Genomic DNA, 26,545 nt, shown 5'->3' with positions numbered 1-26,545 from the left:
ATGTGTACAAAGTTATGCTCCGCCAACTCTGGAGATAATATGACAGTCTGCCTCCTACCATACACTTGTGGGTGAGGGAGTCATTTTGTGGCTGCACTTGCAGCAGAGGGTAACTCTGTGGGTGTTAGAACGTGGGGCGTTCTATCACCTCTTCCTCTGCCTCCACCGAGGTGCTCTTCTTCTTAACCCGACCACTGTCTAGTATATCGGTAAGGTCATCAGTTTCAATAGTAGCTGCTGGCCTAAACCACCCCAGATAGTCATCCACTTTACAAATCACTGATCTGTATGAAGGACCAGCATAACCAGCCACTTCTGGGTTACCAAATTCAATTTCTGGTGTGTTTTCACCAGCTACTGGTTTCCTTAAGGGTCTCCACTAGATTGCATTTTTGACTCAGGAGAAATAAGTCCATATTCATATCCAAAGGGGTGTTCTTCCTCTTCATCTTCCTCGAATATGGAACCCATTTCCCTGAAGAATTCAGAATGAGGTAAGGGCTTAAATGACTTGGTCTGTTCTTTAGTAGTGTTCGGAAGCACTGAATGCTCCGATGGTGTCGAAGGCTTCAAGGACTTTGACGACTTATTCGAAGAAGGCGGTGAATGGGCCGGCTGTTTAATGTGCTTCAACTTCTTCAAACAAATTACATGTCTTGAAGGTTCAGGAGACATTCTCGACGGTTTCGATAGCTTCAAAGAAGACTTCGATACGAGAGTAGAAGGCCTTGAGGAGGAAGGAACAGCCTGTTTCTTGTGTGTTGATGAAGACTCCTTTGACTTTCGTCAAGGAACCTCTTTTCCCGTGCTGTTATGCATGCAGGAATGAGACACATAAGACTCCCTACTGGTCTTCTCAGACGTGGAATGGTGGCTACGTTTCCCTGACTCCTTGAGAGGTGTACTGTGAGGAGCTTGCCTCTAAAAAATGTCAAGCATTTCTAAACGGAAGCTTTCCCATTCCGCTGCAGTCAACTTTTTCTTAGGAAACATTTTTTTCGGGAGAGGAAGATGACAATGACGAGGACCTGTGATGCTGCTTCTTACTCTTCTTGTGAGAAGAGGATGACGAGCGTTGTGAACTGGACCTCGAATGTCTCCAATGTTTTGGACGCTTTCTCTCGGGGGAAATCAGGGGACGATTTGTTTTTGGACAGCGTAACGGATCAGGAATTGGGAGAGGGCTTACCTGCATCAAGTTTCCCCTTTCTTTCCCGCAAGGCCTTGACAGTCATAGATTGACATGAGCCACAGTAGTCCACCTTGTGGCCTGTCCCCAAACACCACAGACAGATGTGGTGCGGGTCTGTGATGGACATTTTCGCCCAAGAGTGTGCACCTGTGGATGTGCTGGGAACCTGGCTGTCATGCCAAGCCTGCTCATCCTCCCCAACATTGAAAACTGGACTGAGATGTCCCTGGGAGTGGTCATGGCCGGATTGCTCTGGGGTGGTGTTCCCGGTATCGATCGATGATACTAGGGGGGATGCAATTTGGGTTGGGGTATGGACCACATCCATTATATCGTCCTCCATGGTGCCCCAGATGTCCTCCTGGCTGTCATCCACTGTCAGGGTTGCCGTGGCTGCCACCTCCCCAGCCACACTAGACTCCTCCAAATGGGGTGTCTCACAGGTGTCTCCAGGCAGACCAGTGGGTGGAGGTGGTGGTGCCGTGCCCTCGACGGGCCTTGGTGGCACAGGTGCAATGTGTGCCTGCGGTGGTTTTGATGCTGGGACATGGCGACCCCTGGCTTGTCCCCTGGAGGTTGACGGCTGGGTTGCTGTCCTCCTGGGACCTCTTCAGGGGTGTGGCCTGTGCAGGGGTAGCGTCCTGCCCATCGCTGTCATGGTCACTGCCTGTGGGGGTGGAGGAGAGGAACGGCATGAGTGTTGTTTTGACAGGCATCATACATCCATTGGGACAATTGCTCATCCACACAATTGGGGGTAATAGGCATTTGTGTATGGAAGGGCATATACGGATGGTAAATGCAGGCATATGTCACCCTCACTCATGTCGGCCAGGAACAGTGCTGTCTGACATGCATACTATTTTGGTCATGCACGCTGTGTGCCTCGTGGAATTTCCTAATTTGTGTGCTATGTGTCATGTACGATATTGCCTTGCACCAAGAATCAGCATGTGTCTGTGATGCTTCAGCCTACTTTCCGGGGAGTGTGTGTGTGTGGGCGACCATGGTGTGACTCTTCGGACTGACATTGGGGTTGACTTTCATCAGATTTGGCATAGCAATGTTTACTTTGAACACTCACCTCCATTGCACGATGTTGCGCCACACTCCATCTCGCCTACACATTCGATGGATTCCATCCCAATCATGCCTGTGCATATGTCCTCCCACGGGGTGAGCTTTATGGGGGAACTAGGACCTCCTCCTGTTCCCATGGCCTGGCTTCGATTGACGGATAGTATGTTGTGCACCCATAGGCGCAGGTCGTACCATCGCTTATGGCAGTCTTTCACTGTGCGTGGAGTGTTGCCCACAGCCAGCACGGACACGTTATTTATGCCATGCCGGTAAGGGACGTTACTTACCTCCAAACTCAGAATGACCCCCAAAGACTCAACGCTGCACGACGCTCGACCCTATGAAAAAATATTCCAAAGCAAGCTGCAGGCAGACTTGAATATCAAAGATGAGGCATACGTGGGAGGACACAATCATTCGAAAGAGAGAATACTTTGTTTAGTGTGAGCTCAGAAACTACTTTATGTGGGAATTTGGGGTGCAGACTAAACACTACTCTGTCTTTGTGTAATGTCTTTAAAAAATCATTGATGGATAGAGCCTGGCTCATACAGGGACCACTTCTAAAAAAGCTACTTTCCATGACAAGTATGTGATGAGCATAGGCTTGGAAACATAGCACAGAAGGGTGATAGGCACTGTGTTCAACTGCCAAGCTGCAATGTATGTCATGACGGAGGCAGAGAACATAGAAAACCCCTCATGAATGTCTTAACTTTTGGATCGGTGAACAGAGATGTCAAATACAGGTCTTTAATGATAAATGTAATTCTTATAGATGCATTGTGATAGAGGAAAGAGATAGCCCCGTCTTTGATGATGACAGAAAGTAAGGAAGGAGCTGAGGGAATCTGACATGTCCAGTTTCTGTTACACCATATACAAAAGCGATTCAATTATTTTGCAAAGGTCTTTTATGTCAAAAGAGCTTTCGTCACGGCTAGAAATGACATACAATCATCTGGTAAATTTGCAAGACCAAGGTGATGCTGCTCAGGAGCCATGCTATAAATGATAGGGAGCCAAGGTCATGGTGCAGGACACTCCCACGTTGTCTCCTGAGGAGATCTGGATTTACCCTCAAGCAGATCGATCTCAGACAGCCAGCATCAACAATGCCGTATATCAAATCTGTCTCGCCCAAGCTGGGGCGATTAGAATTATTCTGCACGGCTACTCTAGAATCCACCTCAACACCCTTGGTTTCAAGAAAATTTGGGAAATACATAGATGAATTTCCTTGTAATCAGAAATGTAAGTGCCTCTCCTAAGTATTCTGGCTCAAAACATCTGTTTACAAGCTTCCGACATCTAGCAATGTTTCTGCAAGAGACGAGAACTGTGCCATGCATCCCCCACAGTCAGAAGATGTTTTGAAGTTGCTTGTTGTCCAGTTCCTATTTGTGCCAAACTGACTAGTATCAGCTGAGATGATCTGATAGAGGTATGTTGGACATGAAGGAGAGATCAACATGTCCACATGGACAAGCCACCTGGACACCGTCCACATCCTGGTCGAATTTTCTTCAGAGTGCTGTTGAAAACCAGATAGCCAGGGGGAAGGAAACCAGCTTGTGGACTTTAAGGCACTCACACCTTAAAACAACGTATTGCCAAGCTTGTGGCCTCATCCTTGGGCAGTGCAGGAACCTCCCGACGTCCTCCTTGTCCCTATAACTGAAGCTCAGGAACAGCGAGATCTGCTCGAACTGCCAGGAACAACTGCCTCAGCTACAGCTCTTCTTCACTTTAAAAGGTACTATGCAAACGCAGTCCGGAAATCTTTTCGGCCACAGAGAAAGTTTGTCAAACCTTCCCGACTTCGAAGGCTTGTCCTTCCCTAAACATTCCTCAAACTTTTCGCCTAGCCAAATTCTTCTAAAATCCGTGGCAAAGAATTAACCGTTTACTACCAGAACTGCGCTATCCTATACAAAGCCTCTGAACCATTGACTTTGGCACAGGCCTATGAACTGAATTGCTGGTTGTAGTTTACTGAAACCCTTTGACCTGCCTATGAAAGTATTTGGGCTGTTTGTTCTTATAACCTTGTCTTTTTACCCCTTTTTTAAAGTATCTGAAGTGCCATTTTGCTCCCCCTTCAGGGGAGCTGAACTTGTCCAATTACTTATTGGTTATGTATATGTAGTGTATTAGTATCTGATATTGAGCTGCTCTTGCTAGTTTTATGTTTTCAAACTGACTGTGTAAATAAGGGAGTAGTTTCTTACCTGTAACTCCATTTCTCCAGCATTGGTATCTTTCATGGATTCACATGCTTAGAATATTCCCCGTCGTCAGACTGGGAACCCTCGGTACACATATATATAGTCATTTCCAATAGGAAAAACTTCTGCCCTATCCCCGTCTGCGTCCTCTACGGGGCCGCCCACGTACGCCCCGTTGGACGTGATGGTATATAAGCCCCGCCCCCGCGGGTCCCTTCAGATTTCGACCCCTCCAAGATAACGGGGGGAAAACTTGCTTGCATACCAATCTTCCACATTGCAGTCCGGGGAGGCCGGAGGGCGCATGTGAATCCATGAAAGATACCAATGCTGGAGAAATGGAGTTACAGGTAAGAAACTACTCCCTTCTCCAGCATTGGATCTTTCATGGATTCACATGCTTAGAATAGATTGTAAAGCAGTAACATCAAGAAGGAGGTGAGAGTGCAATGTAACTTACAGTCGTAGAGACACCCCCAAACACTACCGTTTACACCATGTATGTAAGCAACAACTTATTATACTGATACGAAACGGATTTTCGCCATACAATGCTATGTCATATGACTCAGTATGCACCCCTTGCGCACATATCTACCCAACCACTTATGTTTAGGTCAATAAACTATGCACCTCCATGTATACACTCAGAAAAACCAGCTGAGGCCAAATAATAATAATAATAGGCAGCATTTTACTTGAAACTTTGGCTTACCTCATTGAAAAAGGTGGCGAAGCACTGCCCTTCCCATTTGTACCTCATCCGCGTGCTGCTTTTCCAGGCAGTAGTGGCGCGTAAACGTGTGCGGAACAGACCATGCCGCCGCCTGGCAGATGTCCGTCAGCGGAATTCCTGCCCATAGAGCCACGGAGGAAGATGTCGATCTCGTGGAATGGGCTCTGGGACGATGTAGTAGAGGTCTCCCGGCCTTGGAATGACACAGGGTAATCGCCGAGGAGACCCAGCGAGCCAGACCTTGTTTGGAGATAGCCTTACCCCTAGCCGAGGGGCCATAGGCGACGAATAGCTGTCTGGTGGTTCTGATATCTTGCGTTTTTTGTAGGTAAAATTTTAGTGCCCTTTTGACGTCCAGAGTGTGAAGAGCCTTCTCCGCCGTCGACGAAGGAGATGCAAAGAAAGTAGGGAGTACCAGGGTCGAGTGCTTATGATAGACCGACGGTACTTTTGGGATGAATGAAGGGTTAGTTGATAAAATAACTTTGTCCTTAAAGAACCTCAGATATGGAGGGTCTATGACCAATGCCTGTAGTTCCGACATTCTTCTAGCCGAAGTGATGGCAACTAGGAACGCGAGTTTCCAAGATAGAAATTGTAGAGATGAAGAGGACATTGGCTCAAAGGGAGGCTTCATTAAGGCAGCTAGAACCGTGTTCAGACTCCACGACGGTGGGAACCGTTTTTCCGGAGGGAAGGTTCTAAACAGACCCTTCATGAAATGCTTCACTAGCCTGTCACTGAATAGTGGAGGGGACTGTCTTCTTCTGGTAAATCTTGAAACAGCCGCCAGGTGTACTTTGATTGACGATGATGACAGTCCGCTTTCCGCAAGATGAAGAAGATACGGGAGGATTTGCTCCGGAGTTACTTCCAAAGGTTGTATATTTTGTTGTGTTTGACACCATATACAAAACCTTTTCCATTTGCTTGCATATGATTTGTTAGTGGACGGGGCTCTGGCCGCCTGCAGAATCCTTCGGCAATCAGTCGAGACTTTTAGGTTCCCGAACTCCGAGAAGTCAGGAGCCATGCAGTTAAGTTCAGGCTGTCCGGATTGTGGTGCCACACGGTCCCCTCGTCCCTGGACAGGAGGTTCGGTACTTTCCTGAATGGTATCGGCTGATCCAGCGACAGATGAAGGAGGTCTGAGAACCATGGTTGCCTCGGCCAGCGCGGGGCCACTAGGATGACCCGGCAATTGTACCTGTGGATCCCCTGGATCGTCCTCCGTATGAGGGGAAATGGAGGGAAGGCGTAGAGGAACTTGCCTGTCCACGGAAACGAGAACGCTTCCCCCAGGGAGTCTGTTTGGGGCCATCTGCTCGCGAACTGAGCACATTTTCGGTTTCTTTCCGTGGCGAAGAGATCGATCGACGGGGTCCCCCATCTTTCGAAGATTTCCCCGAGTTGAGTGGAGTCCAGCTCCCACTCGTGTATTTGTGACATCGTCCTGCTCAGGGAATCCGCCTGTAAGTTCTTCGCTCCCGGTAGGTGGTATGCTACTAGGGAGATGTGGTGTTTTAAAGCCCAATGCCAGATCTTTTGAGCTTCCTTCGAGAGGGTCCTGGATCTGGTGCCACCCTGTTTTATCAGGTAGAACATAGCTGTCGTATTGTCCGTGAGCACTCTTACTTTTGACCCCTTGATGTGTGGGAGGAAAGATTTCAGGGCCCATCTCACCGCTCTTAGCTCCAGGACGTTGATATGTAGGCGAGATTCGGTCGACGACCACCTGCCTTGGGTTTGGTGACGTGACATGTGTGCTCCCCAGCCCGACAGAGAGGCATCTGTAATGATGGTGTTCTGAAATTCCGGCTCCTGCAAGGGGACCCCTCTGTCCAGGTTGCGCGCCACTTTCCACCATCGGATGGCTTTGATAACTCGTTCGTCGTCGACTATTATCTTGTCCGACCAGCGGCCTGTGGCCTGCTTCCATCTGTCTGATAGGAACTCCTGTAGAGGTCTCATGAACAACCGGCAGTTCGCGACTAGGTGGATGCACGATGCCATGGAGCCGAGGAGAGCCGCATATTTTCTTGCTGACAACCTTCTCTGTAAACGAAGTTGGCTTGTCAGGTGTTTGATTTTCAACAACCTTTCCCGGGATGGTTTCACTAGTCCCGTGTGGGTGTCGAATTGAGCACCTAGGAACTTCAAGCTCTTCGAGGGCTTTAGTGAAGACTTTTCGTAGTTCACTGCAAATCCCAGACACTGTAGCAGTCGCAAGGTGGTCAATAGGCTGTCGTTGGTCGACGCTGGGGAGGATCCCCTCACGAGCCAGTCGTCGAGGTACGGGTAAACGTGATGCCCTTCCTTCCGCAGCCAGGCTGCTACGGGTGCTAGGCACTTTGTAAAGGTTCTTGGGGAGGACTTCAGGCCGAAAGGGAGCACAGTAAATTGGTAGTGTGTTTGGCCGACTAGGAACCTCAGGAACCTCCTGTGGTGAGTGCGCACCGGAATGTGAAAATACGCATCTTGGAGGTCCAGAGACGCTAGGAAATCGTTCTTTTGGACCGATCTGATTACCTCCTGTAGAGTAAGCATCTTGAACTTTTGACTCAGCAGGGTTTTGTTGAGGTCCCGTAGGTCGAGGATGGGGCGCCACTTCCCGTTTGGTTTCTTTACTACGAAGCAGCGTGAGTAAACCCCTAAGCCTCTCTGTGAGGCAGGTACTAACTCGATGGCGCCTTTTTTTAGCATGAGCGCAACCTCTCGACGCAAGACGCTTAGGTGTGGTTGAGACAGGCATATCGGTGGACGTTTTGGAGGTCTGGATTTGAATCTTAGGGAATGTCCCAGTCTCACCGTGTCCAGAACCCACCGATCTGTCGTAATAGACTCCCATTCCTCGACGCAACTTGACACTCTCCCTCCTAGAACGTCATTGTTGATCTTTTTGTTTTCCCGTCGACGACGAGTAAGTGGGACGTCTCTTAGAGGCCTGGAAATTTCTGCGTCGGGTCGAGGACTGTGAGGCGCGTCTATAACCTTGGGACGGATATGAAGACCTCCCGAATGCTCTATCCCTGTATCCCGCAAATCGTGCGTTTCCCGTAGCTCCTCTAAAGGGGCGAAAGGAACGAAAGGGCTTACCGCTTTGGAGGGAGCCCAGCGAGCGCGCCGTCTCAGAGTCCTCCTTCATTCCTTTCAAGGCCTCATCCACCTTTTCGCCAAACAGGTGGTCACCTTCGAAAGGCATGTCGACGACCTTATATTGCACCTCGGGTCTAAAGTTGGTGCATTTGAGCCAGGCCTGGCGTCGTAGAACCACTCCATTGTTAATTTGTTTGAACCCCGAGTCTGCCAGGTCCACCGCTATATTGATAGCATGGTTCGAGGCTTCTTCTCCTTCACGAACCAGGGACATAGCTGATTTTCTGTGTTCTTCGGGGAGGTGGTCCAAAATGGGTGCCAGTCTGTGCCACATCTCCCTGTCATACCTGGCCATGATTGCCAGGGAGTTCGCTGCTTTCACTGTTGACGCTCCCACTGACAGGATCTTCTTACCGAAAGCGTCTTGGCGTCTAGCTTCGGAGTCCGGCGGGGTAGAGCACTTATGCTGGGCCTTTGCCTTTCTCGTCGCCGCCGCCGATACCACCGAGTCAGGCGTGGGTTGCGCAGAGAGGCATTTTGGCGTCGAATCTGGAACTTTAAATTTTTTCTCTACGCGGCCTTTGACCGCAGGTTCCGAGAATGGATGCCGCATGGTTTGGACGCCCTCTTTCCATACGTGGTCCAGTATCGGTATCGAAAAAACGGAACGCCTATTCTTGCCCATGTGGTCAAAGAGGAAGCAGTCCTTCTTTTCTTCTTGTTGGGTCAAACCGAACTCCTTGCAGGCTTTTTCCATCATGGAATGGAAGGCCCCTATGTCGTCCGGTGGAGATGGGTGAATGGGACTTTTCGGAGGATCCACCTCCACATCCGAAACCCATGACGGGTCTCTCGACGGCGAGAGGGAGATATTAGAAGCTGACCCCTGTTCAGAGAGGGAGTCCGAGAGCTCACCTTCTTCCTGGACTGTTGGAGCAGTTGGGCCCACGACCGATCTAGTCGGGCGGTGTGAAGGTCCGGGCTCGTCGACGAGGGGAGTCGTCGGAGCAGGCGGGAGCCTTTCGTCCAGGGACTTCAAGAGCGAGTGTAAGGAGGAAAGTACCTCCATGGAGAGAGTAGCCTGGGCGTTTGGAGGCTGGGTGAAAACTTGAGAGCAGGTTGCACCAGAAGGAAATCTGGGCCGTAGCCCCAGGTCTTCCGGGCTCACTATTCTGAAGCCGTCGTCCTCTTTGGAGGCGATCGAAACTGGCTGTTCTTGTAGCAGTGTGTCGGGTAGCCCCATGTCGAACGTTTCTGGCCTCCAGGCCTGGAACTCCGTCGACGAGGGAATCGTCGTCGACGATGAGCCCGTTTGAAAGGCGGGGGACTGTGACGGAGTGGGCACTTGGATCGTCGCCATCGTCGTCGTCGACGGAAGGCCTGCAGGTGGCTTAGGCGGTCCCGCCTTCGCGGAGCTCTCCCTGTGTTTATCCGCCTCTCTACTCGTAGCTGATCTTTTCTGATCGCTCGAGGAGGATTTTGGCCTGTCCTTGTCTTTCTTCGACGAAGAAGAAGAGGAAGATGATTTCTTCGTCGATTCTTTCGATGAGGCCTTAGAGGAATGACTTCGAGGCACGTCCTTCCCCGTAGGCCGTGATTTTTTGGCCGGAGGTTCCGACGGATGTGAGCGTCGGGAGGCTTCTGATGTTTTCGCTGAGGCGATACTGCGCACCGATCCTACCTCCGATTGAGGGTACGCTCCAGCGCCGTCGTTCAGCCACGAGACCAGTCGCCGATTCCGGTCCTTCAGGGTTTTTTGGGAAAACCCCTTGCAGATATCACATTGGTCCGCCGAGTGGTGGGGGTGAAGGCAGTAGATGCAGTCAAGGTGGCCATCCCCTTCATAAACCTTCTTTAGACCGCACGTGGCACACGGGCGGAAAAGAGGCTTACCCGACATTATTGCCAGATTAACTAACAAAACTCGTAGGAGTTGGAAGCGGACCAAACAGACCAACTCGCAGGAGTTAGAAACAATCGATAAGTATTTGAAGAAAATACACGAGGAGATCCCACTATCTTTGGAGACGGTTGAAATCTGAAGGGACCCGCGGGGCGGGGCTTATATACCATCACGTCCAACGGGGCGTACGTGGGCGGCCCCGTAGAGGACGCAGACGGGGATAGGGCAGAAGTTTTTCCTATTGGAAATGACTATATATATGTGTACCGAGGGTTCCCAGTCTGACGACGGGGAATATTCTAAGCATGTGAATCCATGAAAGATCCAATGCTGGAGAAATGTATATTCTTTTACCAAGAATCCTTGAGTAAGTGTTTGTTTGAACCACTGTATTTGTTGGTCATTTGTGTAAATTGTTCTACTACTCACTCAACTCTTGAGATAAGTCTGGCTGTTTAGCCATCGCTACCACTTTACTGTGTAGTACACGCTTGTACCAAAGGTGAAATTGTACTTACACTTGTAGTCTTAATTGCATGTAGTGTTCCCAAAGGGTACTGCATGGGATTCTGCCTAAAAAGGACGTTGATCTGGTAGTGTGACTCGTTGATCACTGCATTCGGGTCGGATGAATGAGCATGTGAAAGTAAGCATCTTGTAAATCTATCATGATCATGAAGACTCCTGCCTCGACCAATGAAGGTATACTGCTGCAAAGTTGCCACCTTGAAAGGTAGTTTCCCTATTTATTTATTCAACTGCGAGTATTCAAGACAAGAAGTGAACACTAACTTGGCAGCACTTCTACGACCCCTTTTCTCTTCCCTATTTTTTATTTACTTGATCATGTTTTATTTTGCCAATTTATCTTTTTATTATTATTTTTTTGGATTCTTTGTTTTGTAATCAATGTTTAAAATATGAATGTATATGTAATTATCTTGTTATGTTCAGAATAATATTGTCAAGCCTTAAAAGAGCCAGAGGGGCGAAACACATTTTAACAATAATAAGCAGTAATAGAAAAGCTTTGTCAGGACAGGAGTAGGCAGTAATAGAAAAGTGTTGTCAGGAGTAAGTTGCTTTGCTTCTTTTAGGCAGCTTTATATATTTGAAAAGTCTATTTACTGTTAGGAAAGATTTCATTTTATATGCAATTTTCCCTCCAGTCGTACACCCCCAAACGTTTTGCTGTTGTTTTTTGCCAGGGGAGCACAGCCTTCTGCTGCACTCTTCTGGGCTTTCGCTAACTTTTTATGGGGAAACTGACGTGCCCTTAAGACAGTCAGTGCTGGGAGACTTTGTCCTTTTGCAATGTTGCAACTTTTCTGCAACATGTAACAAGTGCACAATGTACCTTCCAGTACAGTGCACTTGGGTCTCATAGTCAATTACAAAGACCCTAGATACTCTAAAAGTAGGACTTTTTTGGAGATGTGCAGATGTGTCATGGACAGGGATGTTGGCAGCTTATCTTTTCATATAATTTTAACCCTTTCCTGCCATTTAAACCGTGTTAACCGTGTTTGGCAAAAATAGGTGGCCTGGCTCCAAAATGGCCATGCCACGAGGTTCTTTGTCCTGTCCTTTGGCCATCTTGCCCCTTTGCCTTCCCCAGGTTGAGTCAACCCGGGTCAGTCCTTATTTGGAAATGCACTTTCCCGCGAAACGCCAAGCTTTCGCGGGCTTCTGCATGCCTTGTGTGTGTGCCTCCAGGATGTGGGCTGGGGTGTCTGGCCCCAATACACATCCTGGATGCCAGAGAGTCTGGAGTGCTGTGAATGCCTGGGACCACCATGGTCCGTGATTGGTCCACGTATGTAGTATGTGTTTGTGAGCAGATCTCCCATTGGATCCTCTCCATTTTGGCACGAAGGGAACTTTAGATAAGAGGAGGCCAAAAACACCCATAGCAGGTCGATCTCTGGAGTTCTCACTGAACGAAAGATAGGATCCAAGTATCCTGAAACTAAGAAGCCAACTCGAGGAACCGCTGGTGAACCGCTGGAAGGTTTGGCACCCTGAGCTCGCTGTCGTCCTGTGGGACCCCTCTGCATCTGGTCATCCTAGAAGGTCTGCGAAGACGTTTCGGCCCAGTAGAATAGTGGGACCAACTATTCTCGGCACCTTCAACAAAACCTGCAAGTAAGCCTTCTCGTAAGTGTCCCTGGGCCAACCAGTGGGCTGACCAGCTAACGCAGGACCTTTGCTCTGTCTCCGACGTCGTTTCGAGGAAGCCTTCGAAACCTGGTATACTGCTAGCTCTGTGTCCCCGGCACCCTCACACTGAATTTCGAACACTTGGCATTCCCAGGTCTGAAGTGAGACAAGTGCGCCAGGAATGGAGTAAACGCGGTTACCGTGTTGCCCAGCCGAGGCAACGATCTTTACAGGTGTGCTGCATTTGTGACCCTCTTGCCCCTGAAGCCTGCTGCAGTGTAATTGGCCTGATCCATCCATCAGGAGCGGAGAATTCGCCAATCTTCACTGTAGCGGTGGAACTGAAAGCCGCAGATACGTCCTTTTTGTCACATTTGAACCTGCAGCCGCAGTGGACCCAACTGACGAAGTTTGGTCTGGGGTGCGCCTGTGGCCGGTGAGTAACCCTAACCTTAACCGGTGGCCCCTAGCACCTCCATCTGTTTTTACGCATGAGTGGCCCCTGGGGGTCCCTCTCCTTTCCACTGCTAGTGCGAACTAGCGACCTATTCCCGAAACTTGGAATCACCTCTGCCTTCAAGTGGAGGCCCTCCTCGAATAGTGGCAATCTATTCTTCATCGCCTCACCCACCTTCCTGAGCTGCTAGAGACCCCTGAAGAGACCCCGTTTTGCCCATTGGAACGACCGCGGGCACCTGCACTACATGTACTATTGAGCATAAGGCTCCTCTCTTCTTAGGGTTTGGACTTCCTCTTAGTTAGGTGTGTGTTTGATGTTGAAGGGGACTAAAGACTATCTGCACTGCCTATTTTCCTTCCCCTCTAGATTGTGAATATATTTTGTGCCTTTAACCCTTTAGGCACCAATGGTCTTGTATATATTTTGTATTGATTGTGTGGTGTTGGTTTAGTAGGATTACAGTGATTCTTTTACTGTGTGTTGAGTTACAAAGTCCTTGTAATAAATGTGTTTATATTTCTGATATATACACCTGTCTGGGAGTAATTTGTAAGTGTCCTTGCTCTGTGTGCTCCTTGAGGTCTTTCAGTCACCCTCACCCCTCCTGATACTTAGTCTTGACCACCTACCATAGCTACCTTGATTGATCTGGCTTGCCCAGAGTTTACCCTGTTCCAAGGAACTAGACTAGCCTTCTGAACATCTGCCCACCAGATTGGTTTCATTTGCATACATTCACAAGATTTCTTTAATATAAACAATTAAGTGTCCTAAAATGTATTTGATATTTTGCAATTTTCCAAATGGATTAAAAGAATATCAAACTAAAGGTACAGAGTATTTGGCACGATGCCCCCTCAAGAATTGTTTATGGGTTGCTACTTTGGGTATCATTGCAGTATGGACAACTCTGCAAGCATCCCCTCGTTTTCCTCTTGCAGAGCCATGAGACACAATGGATAATCTAAAGGGGAGCTAGGAGAGCCAGGAGCACACTGGCGTGAACAACAACCACTTTTTTTTCAAAGGAATAATGATATTGGTGTAAGAATTGGTCAATCAGCATTAACAAAAATCCAAGGATAAGTAAAAGAAAGACTGTATGACTGCCAAGCCAGTCTCCAGATGTTCCAAGCGTTTGACAAAGACTTGGTTTAATGACCAAATTCAGAAAATACATGATTGGCTTGGTGGAATGGACTGTATATGGTGACAGAGATGTTGAATGACCTTAATTACTGTGTCCAACATCCAGACTGGAGGAAGCCATCCCCCATATACCACAATAACTGTGAATAAAGGTTGGAAATAGGTGAAGGCCACTAGGGGAAGCAGATATGATGGCCGCCTCTGGATGAATATCCGTTCCAGCTTCCCCTTCCACCACAGTCAATGGTGGTTTGGATGTACTCCGTTGGGAATCATGGTGATTGGCAGCCAGCATTGGGGAACTAGCGTTTCCCAATCGCACAGAGTTCATTATTACAAATGGATACAGCACGGGGACCTGGGCGTGCAGTGAAATATTGATGTGCTGGAGAAAGATGTTGAAATGACGGCAGCCAGGAAGTACCGCAGAACGATCTGTGGATTGAAGAGGTGGACCGTCGGAGTGAACGGGCGCTCTTGATCCGCTGATGTGGAAAGTATTGAGAGCTGTCCCCGCCTGCGCCGGATGGAGAGTCGTTGTGATACGTACTACTGGTGGGGCTATTCAGAGGATAAGAGTTGTGTGAGAGTGTGATCGCCTTAGGTTGGCTCTTGTCAATGGGAGGGTTCTAAGCCCAAGAATAGCCTGGCTCTTTTTGTTTAGGCTCCAAGGAGGTGATTTGCCGCAGCTTGGGAGGAAAACATGGTGGGGATATTTTGTGCAATATGCAGAGGAGATAAGTCTATGGAGAACAACCACACATACCTCGAATACAGTGCCATTATTTATTCAAGAGTATTGAGTCTGTGCTGTGAAGGGTTTGATGCTACTCAAGTATTAAGGGCTTCTGATGATCTGGAAGAACTCCCTGAGGCAGTTTATGCCAGATGAGGTGGTAGGAGATTTACAGCACAAACTTGTCAGTGAAGCAGAAAAGAACGTGTATCACCTAACCTTAAAAGGTCTTATTTAACTCCCTTACTCAAAAAGCCGTCACTGGATCATAATCCATTGTCCAACTTACAACCCATCGGCACCCTGCTAAGAAGATAGGGACGGTACAAGTCCAAAATGTTCTCAAATATCAAGGAATTCTTGAAACATATCTATCAGGGTTCAGGCTCGGTCATGGCACTGAAACTGCCCATGTTGAAATCTGGGACAATATTGCAAGGGATGCTGATGATAGGGACCTTAGCATGCTTGTCATGCTTGATTTATCGACAGCATTCGATTCCGTTGATTTTGATATCTTCATTTCCAGACTGACCAAGGTGGCTTTGGTATCCGAGGAATATTTTAAATCGTTTCTCGTTTTTACCTTATAGGACCCAACAAGTTAATATGTGATCTTACTATTCAGACTCCCTGACTGTTCTGTGAGACGTTCCATGGGGGTATTCTCTATCCCCATTATTATTTCATATCTATATCCGGCCATTACTGATAATCTTTTCCCAGTTTAAGCTATCACACTCATGCGGACTACACGCAAATTTACATCGGGCTGAAAATCATCCCGGAAGCAATAAATCGAGGGCTAGCATGCGCTCAAAAATACAAAGCTGGATGTAAGAGAATAGACTGCAATTAAACCCCTCTAAGACGGAGCTCATCGTGTTCGGCTCAGAAAAGCATCTGGCTGACTTACATTCCTGTGTCCCATGTCCAGATCTTTTTGAAGCCTTGACTGTATTTCTGCTAAAGTCAAAAATATTGGCTACATTTAATAGGTGAATGTAAATTGTAATCTGTAGGTCAGTTAGACTGTCAAATCCATTTATTTCCAACTCAACCTTCTGAGGATTGTTTTGCCCCTTATTACTGAAAAAGACTGTCCAGCTGTTGTCGCTTAGATGCAGTCTCTGCCTGGTTGCCTTGTGGATTTGCGCACTACAAATACTCAAATCTAATCAAATCAGGTGCTACTAAAAGTGAAAAATTGGCTGTGCTGGAAGAATTGAGAAGTATCGTCCAGATATTGGGTTGAGACTTGATAAAAAAAATAGAGGGTTTGGAGGAGAGATTGCAAGGGCTTGAAGCTATCTCGGTTGGATGTCCTGATTCGGAGCTGGAAGGGCAAGGGGATGACCTGCAACAGCAACAAGATATTGGATATAGAGAGAGGTGTAACAACCTTACCAACATTAAGTGGTGGCTTTTAAACTACCCCCCCCCGTTGTTGCTTTATCCTTCCCACAGTCCCTCGAAGCAAGTGGGCTTACACGAACAGAAGGCGCAGAAGTACACAGCGCATCGATGGCAACTGAGGTTAGTTAGATCACCCAACGTGAAAGCGTTTATTTAGCAGAGTGGGTGAACAGAGTGGGTCTGCCTCATCACGAGTTTGGCGGTAACCATTAAATGCGGCGGTAACGCTATTACCTCTGCATTTAAGGGTCCGCCAAATCACAGGACTGGCGGATTTACCCCCAGCTCTGAGCTGGGGACAAATTTGATGCGATTTTGCGATTTTTATCATTCCGCCAAACCCTTGATCCGGCAATAATAGCGCTGGGGGTTTTGGCGGTAGGGCTAATAGCCCCGGCGGTTATACCGCCGGGGTTAGCACCCAATCGTGATGAGGCCCTTAAGTGATTATATGACCACCTTCACTTTGCTTCTTGACAGCCATGAACGAGTGGACGCTAATAGACTGAGTGAGTGGCTCCTTCAAGATCACCATTTAGAAACAAAAGCAGCCAGAGGATAGCACTGGCAGTAACGTAGGTCAGGGCTCCCGGTACTCATTTTGTTTCCTTTACACTTGGACACATTTGGTTTGCAGGATGCTCTGTTGTAAAAACAGGCACTTAAATAGGCATCATCACTCCCAGGCTCTTGAAATTATTTGAACCAACTCAGTGCAACCTGTACTGATGGAATGATGGAATCGATATTGTTAGAATACACGCAGTTCCCCAACTAACTGAATTAGCCTTGCAACTAAAGTGTGACCCAATACCTATAAAAATGTTTTTTCTTGTTACAGGACCACCAGTCGCAAAAAGCAGTCAATGAAGGTGCAGTAAGAAACACAGCACCTTCTGATTATGCTCCCGAGGGTAGTGAATAAACCCCATTGTTACTGAAGACTGTCCTGATGAAAGTGGGTCTAATTTCGAATTACCACTGAAACCGGTAGACAGTATAAACTGTGATCAGGGTGAAATTGCTAGCCTACCATACAGTTTTGCCCTGCACTGTGCGCGACCATTCTTTGTCACACGGGACGGCACATAAGTGCAGATGCTTTGTAGTCTTCATAAACATACAAATGAATGTCTTAGTAATTACTGGATGTTGTCAGAATGTTGTTCTTTTTTTGTGGAAATAATGGGAGCTCTTCACCTTGTCTATAGGTCATTAAAGGTGCATTTTACCATAAATAGACAAGTGAATGACGTTAAGACTACACTCTCTCTCACATTTGAAACGTGTATGATTGAGATCCCTCGATGGGAAGAAGAGGTTTTGAGTCAAAGGCCTGATCTTAGTGAATGTGATAATTGTTGCAAGACACAAATTGCACAGCTGTGTTAGTCCTCTTGTGTGGAATATACTGTTTGTTTAGGACTAACCCTGTTTAGCTAGTTAGCAGGCACCCGTTTGTGTTTTTTTTTACAACCTTACCAATACCTATCAGTCTATACTCTTGTAAGGTGAAGGAAATGCATGGGCCTTACACAGTGGCGTTCCCACAGCATGTCCTCTTCTCGTGGCAGTTTTTTCTTTCTTGGCTCTCGAGGCGGCCGGCTCCACCACACTGGCCCCAGCCCTTCAGTCTCTCGATCGGGCTCAGCGCTCTCCCGCCAGCAACACACCTCGACTTTCCGCTTCTGCTCTGCATTGCTTCGTTTCTCTTCCTCATCCCAGTTTTTTGGTAGTTTTGGAAAAGTAAGTCCATTCTTGAGAATTTGCATGGTAAACCTAGGCAACTATTCTTAATGGTTTTCAAGGGCAAGTCAGTCCTGGATGATTTATATGTGGAACCTGAGATGTTGTTTTCATAAGTTTCACCAGGCAGATCAGAGTTTGAAGAGTGGCCTATGGGTCTTGGGAAACTGTTTTCAATACTCTTCATAAGTGGATGAGGAGACGTATGACAATAGGCCATGAGGGTGTTAGGTATGGAAGGGTTATCCTTAAGGGAAAATGGGGGATATCATGTCTCATTCGATGATGCCATGACAACCCCCCGGAAGTTGTCTACTACATGAGATCCTCCCTCATAAAGCCGAACACCAGGGTCAAGATCAGGTAGTGGCTGCCGTCCTCTGGCGACATGGAAGGAGGTCTCCACTGGGAACGGAGTGATAACACCATTAGATTCATCACACTACCCTTTGGATTGTTTTAAAGCTATGAAATGTGCAGAGAGTTGATAAGAATAGGGTCTTATCAGAAACAGGAATGGAAATGGAAAGACCTATGAGCTAGATTTGAAAAACTGCAGCCGGTTGGTCTGGGTAGGAATTATGTAAATCCAGCTATTTCTAGAGAACTCAGGATCTGAGTTCTTAAGGCAGAATTAAAGGCTCTTTTAGTACATGAGACTAACATTCTTGAAGTAAAAATATCACGAAAAAGGGGAGACTGCAGACAGAATTTTGGCATGGAGACTAAGAGTAAAAGAAATCCAAAAAGGTGAAGGCCATTCATAATAATGTAGGACAATTGCGATGTGGAAATAGGGGCGGGGTTTAGGATATTTTACGAGATATTATATAAGACTGAGTGGGGAGGAGATATCTAGCGAACCTATTCTTTTTTCAATGCTTTGAAACTCCCCAGATTCCCCCTGGAGATTTTTTCCTATTTGGACTCCCCAATAATAGAGGAAGAGGTTGTTACAACTATTGAAAATATGAAGAGTGGAAAAACTCCTGGTGATGACGGATTTACCATCAGGTTTTATAAGATCCTTTGCTCCCCCTCTCGCTTCTGTGAAGACGAGACTTTAATAACATTTTGACAGGGGGTACCCTGCTGAGGTCTATGTTGAGTGTGATTATTACAGTAATTCTGAAGGAGGGAAAGTATCCCACACAATGCTCCGCTTACAGAACCAGCTCCCTACTTAATACAGATGTTAAAATATTTGCAAAGGTTTTGGGGACCAGATTGGATGGTGTTCTTCTCTCCCTAATTCATGGTGATCAGGTGGGGTTTGTAAGGGAACGACAGGGTTGTGATCATTTAAGGCAGACCTTGAGTACATCTTGCCCAACAAACAATGCAGGATTTGTCCTTGCTTGCTGTCAGCTTGACTGTGTGCTACACTGCAGTGTTGTGCAGGCACTTTCCAGCCTACCTTGAGTACTGCATGTCTTACACCACGACAGTCAGGATCTGATGCCTGCTACCATCATGGCCGAAGTGCGGCCTGGCTTCTCTGTGGACTACAGTCATCCTGTCCGCCACTGGGATGGTGGCAACACCCCCACTGACCCGCCCACCACCTCCCGGAAGTGATTACATTTTACCTGGGGTAAAGCCCCAGGAAAAGTCCCAGAAATGCCTGCACTGTCAAACCACACTGTCGGTTGATGGGAGCTCTGTCCCGTGTATTTCAGCCATGCTGTTCTTTCTTCTGTTTTCCTTCTTGCCTCCTTGTCCTTTTAGAAATATTTCCAGTATTCTTTCTGTTGCTTTCTTCCCCTGGTTCTCCATGCCACCCATTTCCTGTTCTGGACGCTCATTGTACCTTCCTCCTGTAATCTCAACACTTATCTACCGCCACTACTGACCTCTCGCTGTCTCTCAATGTGGCTCTTTGGAATTCTCGTTCCATTGACAACAAAACTCACTCTCTTTTCGATGTTTTATCCCGGATCCATCTCCACTTCTTGTGCCTTACTAAAACCTGGCTTGCTCCATGTAATACTGTCATCCCGGCATCCATGTCATCATCTTCCTCCTTTTCCCACACTGCCCGCACCTCTGGTCGCAATTGTGTTGTGGGAATCCTCTCCTCTGGCCTCCTGTTGCTCCTGCGCTTCCTTATGCCTTCCCTCCTTTTCTACTTTTGAATTTCAGTATTCATTTTTTTTCTTCCCTTTCCTCTTTCACTTTGATTTTCTTCTGATCTACCACCTCCACCCCGGCTCTGTCACCAGTTTCTGTGAAGATCTCAACTCGCTTCTTTCACTTTTAGCTTCTGTGGACTTTCCATTGCTTCTCTTAGGTGATGTTAATCTTCATCTCTCCTCCACTCACACTTCTGTCCCTCTAATATTCTTGACTCTTAACATTTTCCACAAATTCCCACTCCTCTCTCCGTTAACACTGGTTCCTCAATGGATCTCATTTTCTCTACTATTCCCCTGTCGTTCTATGTAACTGCACTCCCACTCCAGTCAAGAAAATGTGCTTTCTTTAACTTGTTCCCTTCCCCTTCCCCTCCCTCCTCCCCCTTCTTCTTCCTCTGACTTCTATCACTGGGATCTTCACTCATTCAACATTGCCTCCTTCTGAAGTGCTCTCACTTCAGTTCTTCGTCCTCTTCATGTCTATCAGCTGATTTCACCACTCTTCTTCTCTTTTGCAGCTTTACTAACACTCTTGATCTTCTATACCCTTCTGTTCTTTTCATTCCTTCACACAAACAATCTCAACCTTGGCGGATACCCCTCCCTCTGGGCTACTAGGCAGGCTTTACACTGTGCCGAGCATTGTTGGTATAAGATCTTAGCAGCTTTTGGCTTCCATTTCTTTGTCCTCACTTTCTACATCCCCACCCCTCCTCCTGCTGCTGCCCCTGGTGCTACTATGTCTTCTTTCCAAATACTCTCTGAACATGATATCACTTCTTGTCTTGCTCATCCTACTGCTACCCCTGGTGATTCTCTCAACTTGTCCCTGATGCCTATTGTCTACCCTTTCCTTATAAATTATCTCAATTATCTATTCAATCTCTAGCTTTCTTCAACCATTTTTCACTAATCCTTCCAGCATGCCTCCATTCTCCCGATAGTTAAAAATCCCTCAGTTGACATCTCTCTTTGCCCTAACATTCACCCTTTGTCTCTTCTTCCTTTCCTTTCTAAGTTACTGGAGCAAATTGTTTACACCGAAGCCTCATCCTTTGTTAACCTTCACTCACTCCTTGTTACGCTCACCTGACTCTCACGGAGGCGCTGGCCTGGTTCGCGCTGCTGTGACCTCTTCTAAGGTGATGCGCAGGGTTCGGAAGACGGACTGGACCGGGCCCCCGAATCTGGCTTGCCTGGCTCGCAGAAGTATCCTTCTGTAGGCGAAAATAGGGGATTACTGTCTGCGGGGTAATGCAATCGGCCTCCCACTTTCCCCTCTCACCCTCCTCGAAACCCTTCTGTGATTTCTCGTAGCGTCTCACCTTAGGGTCTGGAAGGACGAGCTCTCCATCCTGCTTCTGATGCAGGGGCGCGTTGGTATCCAGTTACTTCACTGGATTTTCGGATTGGTGAGAACCAAACTTGCTTGGCTTCCAGGTAAGTTTTTTGATAAGAGGTTCCCCTTGTGTCCATGCATTAATGTACTAATGCTAGTGTCTTTTTCCCCATAGGGGCCGGGGTACGGAATGCCGGGGAACAGGCACCGACCCGAGATGAGAGGTGAAATCCTTGTAGAAATCAGGTAAGTCTTTAATGAGCGTTTTTTGGTAATGTCTTTTCATTCGCTCATTAACGCTGATGTCTCTTTTTCCCCTTAGGGGCCGGGGTCCGGAAATGCCAGGATACGACGCGGACCCGAAATGAAGAGGGAATGAATCAACAGGTAAGTCTTAACATGGAGATTTAGCTTTCCTTGTTCCCTTCTCTCTCTCACCTTTTGTTCTGGTCTTTTTCTCCCTAGGCGCTGGGGCGTGACTGCGAATCCGGATGATCGCTGCTGAACATGGAGGCGCAGGTAAGGACTTTTCCTTCTTCTGTTCTCTTCTTCTCTTCCTTTGCAGGTGATCCAGGATGCTGGCAGGCGTGGCAGAAGTCAGGATGCAGGAGCAGACACGGTGAGCGTCCAGCTGCTAGATGCAGAACAACGCGAAGCACGTGTGGCTGTTCGGGTGGGGTTTAAATAGCCTTGGAAGTTGTTCCAGGTATGTATCCTTCCTCCAATCAGGTATGTATCCTTCCCCGACCACGCCCGGATGGTAAATTAGTCCCAAAGGTAAAGTAGTTCCTTTCAGGCCTCAAGGAGGCCGGGATCCTGCAGCATGGTCTGCATCAGGTAAGTGCACCCAAGCACTCCCATAATGAGCCTGGCGCCTATGGCGCCAGGACTGATGTCTTTTATGAGCTGTCCAAAGGGCCCCTATATGGGGTTGCTGGGTCCTTCCTTGGGGACTGGATGTCCGCTTTTGGGGACGCAGGGCTTGAACCGGCTCCCCGGGAGCGGGCATCATGACACTCCTCTCTTGCCTTCAATCTGAATTCAGGCCATATCACTCTGCAGAGACTGCACTTTTGACTGTAGCTGAATCTCTTTTCTGCTCGCTACCAGAAGCTACCCTCTCTTCTTATGCTCCTGGATCTGTCAGCCATCTTCGATACGGTCGACCATTCTACTCTTCTTTCCTCTCTTTTTTGTGACTCTGTCTTGGATTGGTTCCAGTCTTATCTCACCAACCCCACACCTTCTCCATTTCTTGGTCTGGCCAATCCTCCTCGGTTTTCGCTCTTCTACAAAGTGTGCCCCATGGTTCTGTGCTTGCTGCTTTTCTCTTTGTCTATACTTCTCCTTTTGGGGTGGTCATCTCTGCACATGGTTTTCCATACCATTTGTATGCTGATGACTCACAAATGTTCATCTCTTTCTCGCCTTTCTCTGATTTCATCCACTCATCTATGTTGGCCTGTCTTCTCTAAATCCAATCCTGGATGTCCTCACACTTCTTACATTTGAATCCTTCTAAACATTGAGGTAATTTGTTTCCCTGCTTCTACTGTTGCTCCTTACCTTCCCCCTTCCCCAATTTCCTTTTTCCTTATTTCCCTCACTCTTGCCACCTCTGCTCAAATTCTAGGTGCACATTTCGATCCCTCACTGTCTTTCTGCTCTCACATCTCCTCTATCTAGCGCTTCCAGCTTTTTAACATTCAGTGAGGGTGCCAGTTTCTTGCTTTTCAGGCCTCTAAACTCCTGATCACTTCTTTAGTCTTTTCTCACCTTTTCTAATGCTCCACTCTACTCCTCGGTCTCCCAGCATATTGTCTTGCCCTTCTTCGGATCAAATTAGTCTTCCTCCATTCATACTCTTTGTTCTCGCTCTCCCAGAGACTCCATCGCTACTGCCCTGCACCACCTTCAGTTGTTGTCTTTCAACACTTGCCCTCTTTTTAATTTCCTATTTATTATCTTTAAATGCCTTCATGGACAAGCGCCTCCCGATCTTTACCCACTTGTTTCTTTCTATTCTCCTCCGCAGACTCTTCGCTCTCAATCCCTCTTTCTACTAACTGCTCCTCATCCCCCTTCCCGCTGTTACCCTTTTAATTTCCGTGCTTTCTCCCTTCTCCCTTTCTTCCTCCTGGCACCTAAGTCCTGGAACACTCTCTTTCTGTCTCTTTGGTCTTTACACAGTCTCTCCATTTTTAAATCTAGACTCAAAGATCACCTACCGTCTCTATAATCTTTACTCCTAGATTTCACATTAGTGTACCATTTGATTGTAAGAAAAGTGCTTAGGGATTAGGCGCTATATAAATATAAAATACAAATACAAAAAATACAAGAAGAAGGTTGGTAGCCTCTATGTATGATAACCCTACGGCTAGAATAGTGGCTGACAGAATGATGTTGGGACCTCTCCAACAGTCTAGGGGTACTAGACAGGGATGTATCCTATCGCCTTGCCTTTGCTATCCCCTTTGCTTTACAATCTTGTGATAGAATCCTTGTCAGTGCATTAGGGGTACTAAATATGGTGGTGTAGAGTTTGAACTCTTTATTTGGAGACAATATTTTAGTGTATTTGGATAATCCCAAAGAGGCGCTTCAGGAGTTTGTGCCAATACATTACAGCCTATGGAATATTAGCAGTTCTCAAAATCAATTTGTTAAAATCTAGCATTATGCCTTCAATTAGTGCAGAGAATGCCAATGGCATGAATGAGAAAATATGGATCCATATGGATCTTGCATCCCTTTACAACCCTACTTATGTCCCGCTTTTGAAAGTTATAAAGGGTGACCTAATGAGATGGCCGAAGATGACCCTTTCCTGGTTTTTAGCCGAATGACAGCCATTTGGTCTCGGGAGGATAGCTCAGGGGCAACGTGCTCGCCTTGGAAGTAAGACAACACGTAGCAACACAGGTTCGATCCCCGAGTCCGCGCTTAGAAACCTCTGGGTATTAAGTGCATTATAAATAACCAATCATATCAAAACGAATATCCTACCACGGCTCGTTTATTTGTTTACTATGTTCCCACACCGCTGTCAGACAGATTTTTCAGGGACGTTAACCTTGTGGTCTTCTATAGATATATCTGGAAGTGTATGAAACTGAGGAGTTAGAGACATAGCTTGACCCCTCCAAAAGATCATGGGAGATTTGGGTTTCCTGACTTTTTTAACTGTTATGAAGTTGCCCCACATACGGTTTTATTTGATCATATGCATGATACCCTGTCTCAGTCCAGGCAGCTTTAGGTTACTTCTTAAGTTTACTTCAGCTCTTATGTTACAGTTACAGTTCCAAGATTAAGACATAAGCAATTAGGAGAAAGAAAGACTAAGGCAAAGACACCGGCACCCATCACCCAGGAAGGGAGGGCTCAACTGACACAATATAGAACTCTCATCACAGCATTCTCCCACTCATGCATCAACATTCCACATGCACTCTGGTGACATCATAAATCACATGACAAACCACATCAGACTAACCAAGCACATCACAACACATCTTCCCCCTTACAAAACACACTTGCAACAAAAGCTTCACAACACATCTCCCTCCTATCAGACATTTTCACAAAGGCACGACATACATCTCATCCAAACCCAGGAGCAATAGAGGTTTCACATGAAAAACCCACAACTATGCAATTCCAGAACTCCGCCTATCATTCTTAAACACCATCAATAACAGCACTAATCACCTCCTATCCACCCCTGCCACGGGCAGACTCTAGTCTCCCACACTAGACACAAACCAGCCCAGATCCAAGGCTATACCTAAACCACAATACCATAACCATCACTAAATAACTTTGGTCCTCCTGCTCGCCCCCGCCACAGGCGAGCCTTCAGGCTGCCACCCTGAAGCACCTACTTGTCACCCCGACGCAATACTGGTCATCAGGATGACAACGAAATACCATAGACAGATGAGAGGTTCAGTAAAATTCTACAGCTCACTAACACACAACCAGCAACAGGCATGCCTCAGAAATACACAAGCATATATATATATATATATATATATATATATATATGCGGACCAAGCCAATCAAGCAAACCTGACCATACCAAGGTGTAAAACTCCTCAAACAGCTTGGAGATGCTGGCCAGTCAACTCCAAGACCATCTTAAAATACATATGGTTGACTCTAACTCTCTTCTAAATGGCAGTACAATCCGTTCCCATAATCAAACCCTGACCAGATAAAATAGCCAGGATCAACATATAACACATAAAGATAAACAAATCACCCTGGGATTCTTCACCTCGAACAGCATCTTCATCTTTATCATAGTTTTCACTGGAGGGCGTCCCCTACCAGCAACCCGCTTCATCTGACTTTCACAAGCTGTCCTTTAGGATAAGAATCATTTCTTCAAAGAGTGCACCATTTCCAAAACAAAATACTAGACTAGACTACCGCTATAGCAAATACATTAGACGCTTACAGTACCATTCACATTTGTGCAACTCTCACTAACCACTAATTAAAATTCCTGACAAGGCGCTACCCTCAGGATTCCCCTTTCTCACAACTAAAACCTACCGAGGCGCTACTTCACTTTAGATGCATCACAAAACGCAATATCCATGACCCAAACAGCGCTAACTAAAACACTGATAGAGAGAACTTCTAAGTGGCGCTACCACCAAACCAAACTCATCTAAACAGTGAAACTTCCTACTGTTAATACCAACGGAGGCGCTACCTCCCTAGTATCTAAAACTTCTAGTTAAAAAATGAATGTTGCACCCACTCATACTTTTAAACTTCCATACGCATTCTAGATAATATGCTAGTGACATGCCTTCACTTCCATACCTCAAGTGCATGGATATACATGACAATTTTTACATCATCATTTAACTTTTCTTTTTAAACTCCAACATATTATACCTAGCATATGCAATTTTCCTTCACTTCTCGATTAGATTGTCACATATGCCTAAAAGTCCAAGTTGTTGTGTAACAACTTACGCCTGAAAATCCTCAAAACGTTAAATAGGTCAATTCACATAGGCTTCACCTCACATCATCATATTGCATTGCATTTCGCTATGCACAATTTAACTAATCAGAAGTCCACATTCCTGCAAATCCTTGAAATATGTTAGGTCCCTAACATATTTGCTAATTTACTAACCACTCACC

General features: G+C 46.8%; 1 protein-coding gene across 4 annotated transcripts in view; it reads right to left on the bottom strand.

The window, feature by feature from the left end:
* Positions 1-26,545, bottom strand: part of EDA (ectodysplasin A) — a 2,379,945-nt gene that overhangs the window by 53,943 nt on the left and 2,299,457 nt on the right. The gene's annotated exons all lie outside the window — the stretch shown is intronic.

Source organism: Ambystoma mexicanum, chromosome 5p, assembly GCF_040938575.1.
Source record: "Ambystoma mexicanum isolate Mex_15411 chromosome 5p, UKY_AmexF1_1, whole genome shotgun sequence".
NCBI classification, from domain to species: domain Eukaryota; kingdom Metazoa; phylum Chordata; class Amphibia; order Caudata; family Ambystomatidae; genus Ambystoma; species Ambystoma mexicanum.
The sequence above is the reverse complement of the archived record's forward strand: the minus strand, read 5'-3'. Positions and strand labels throughout refer to the sequence as shown.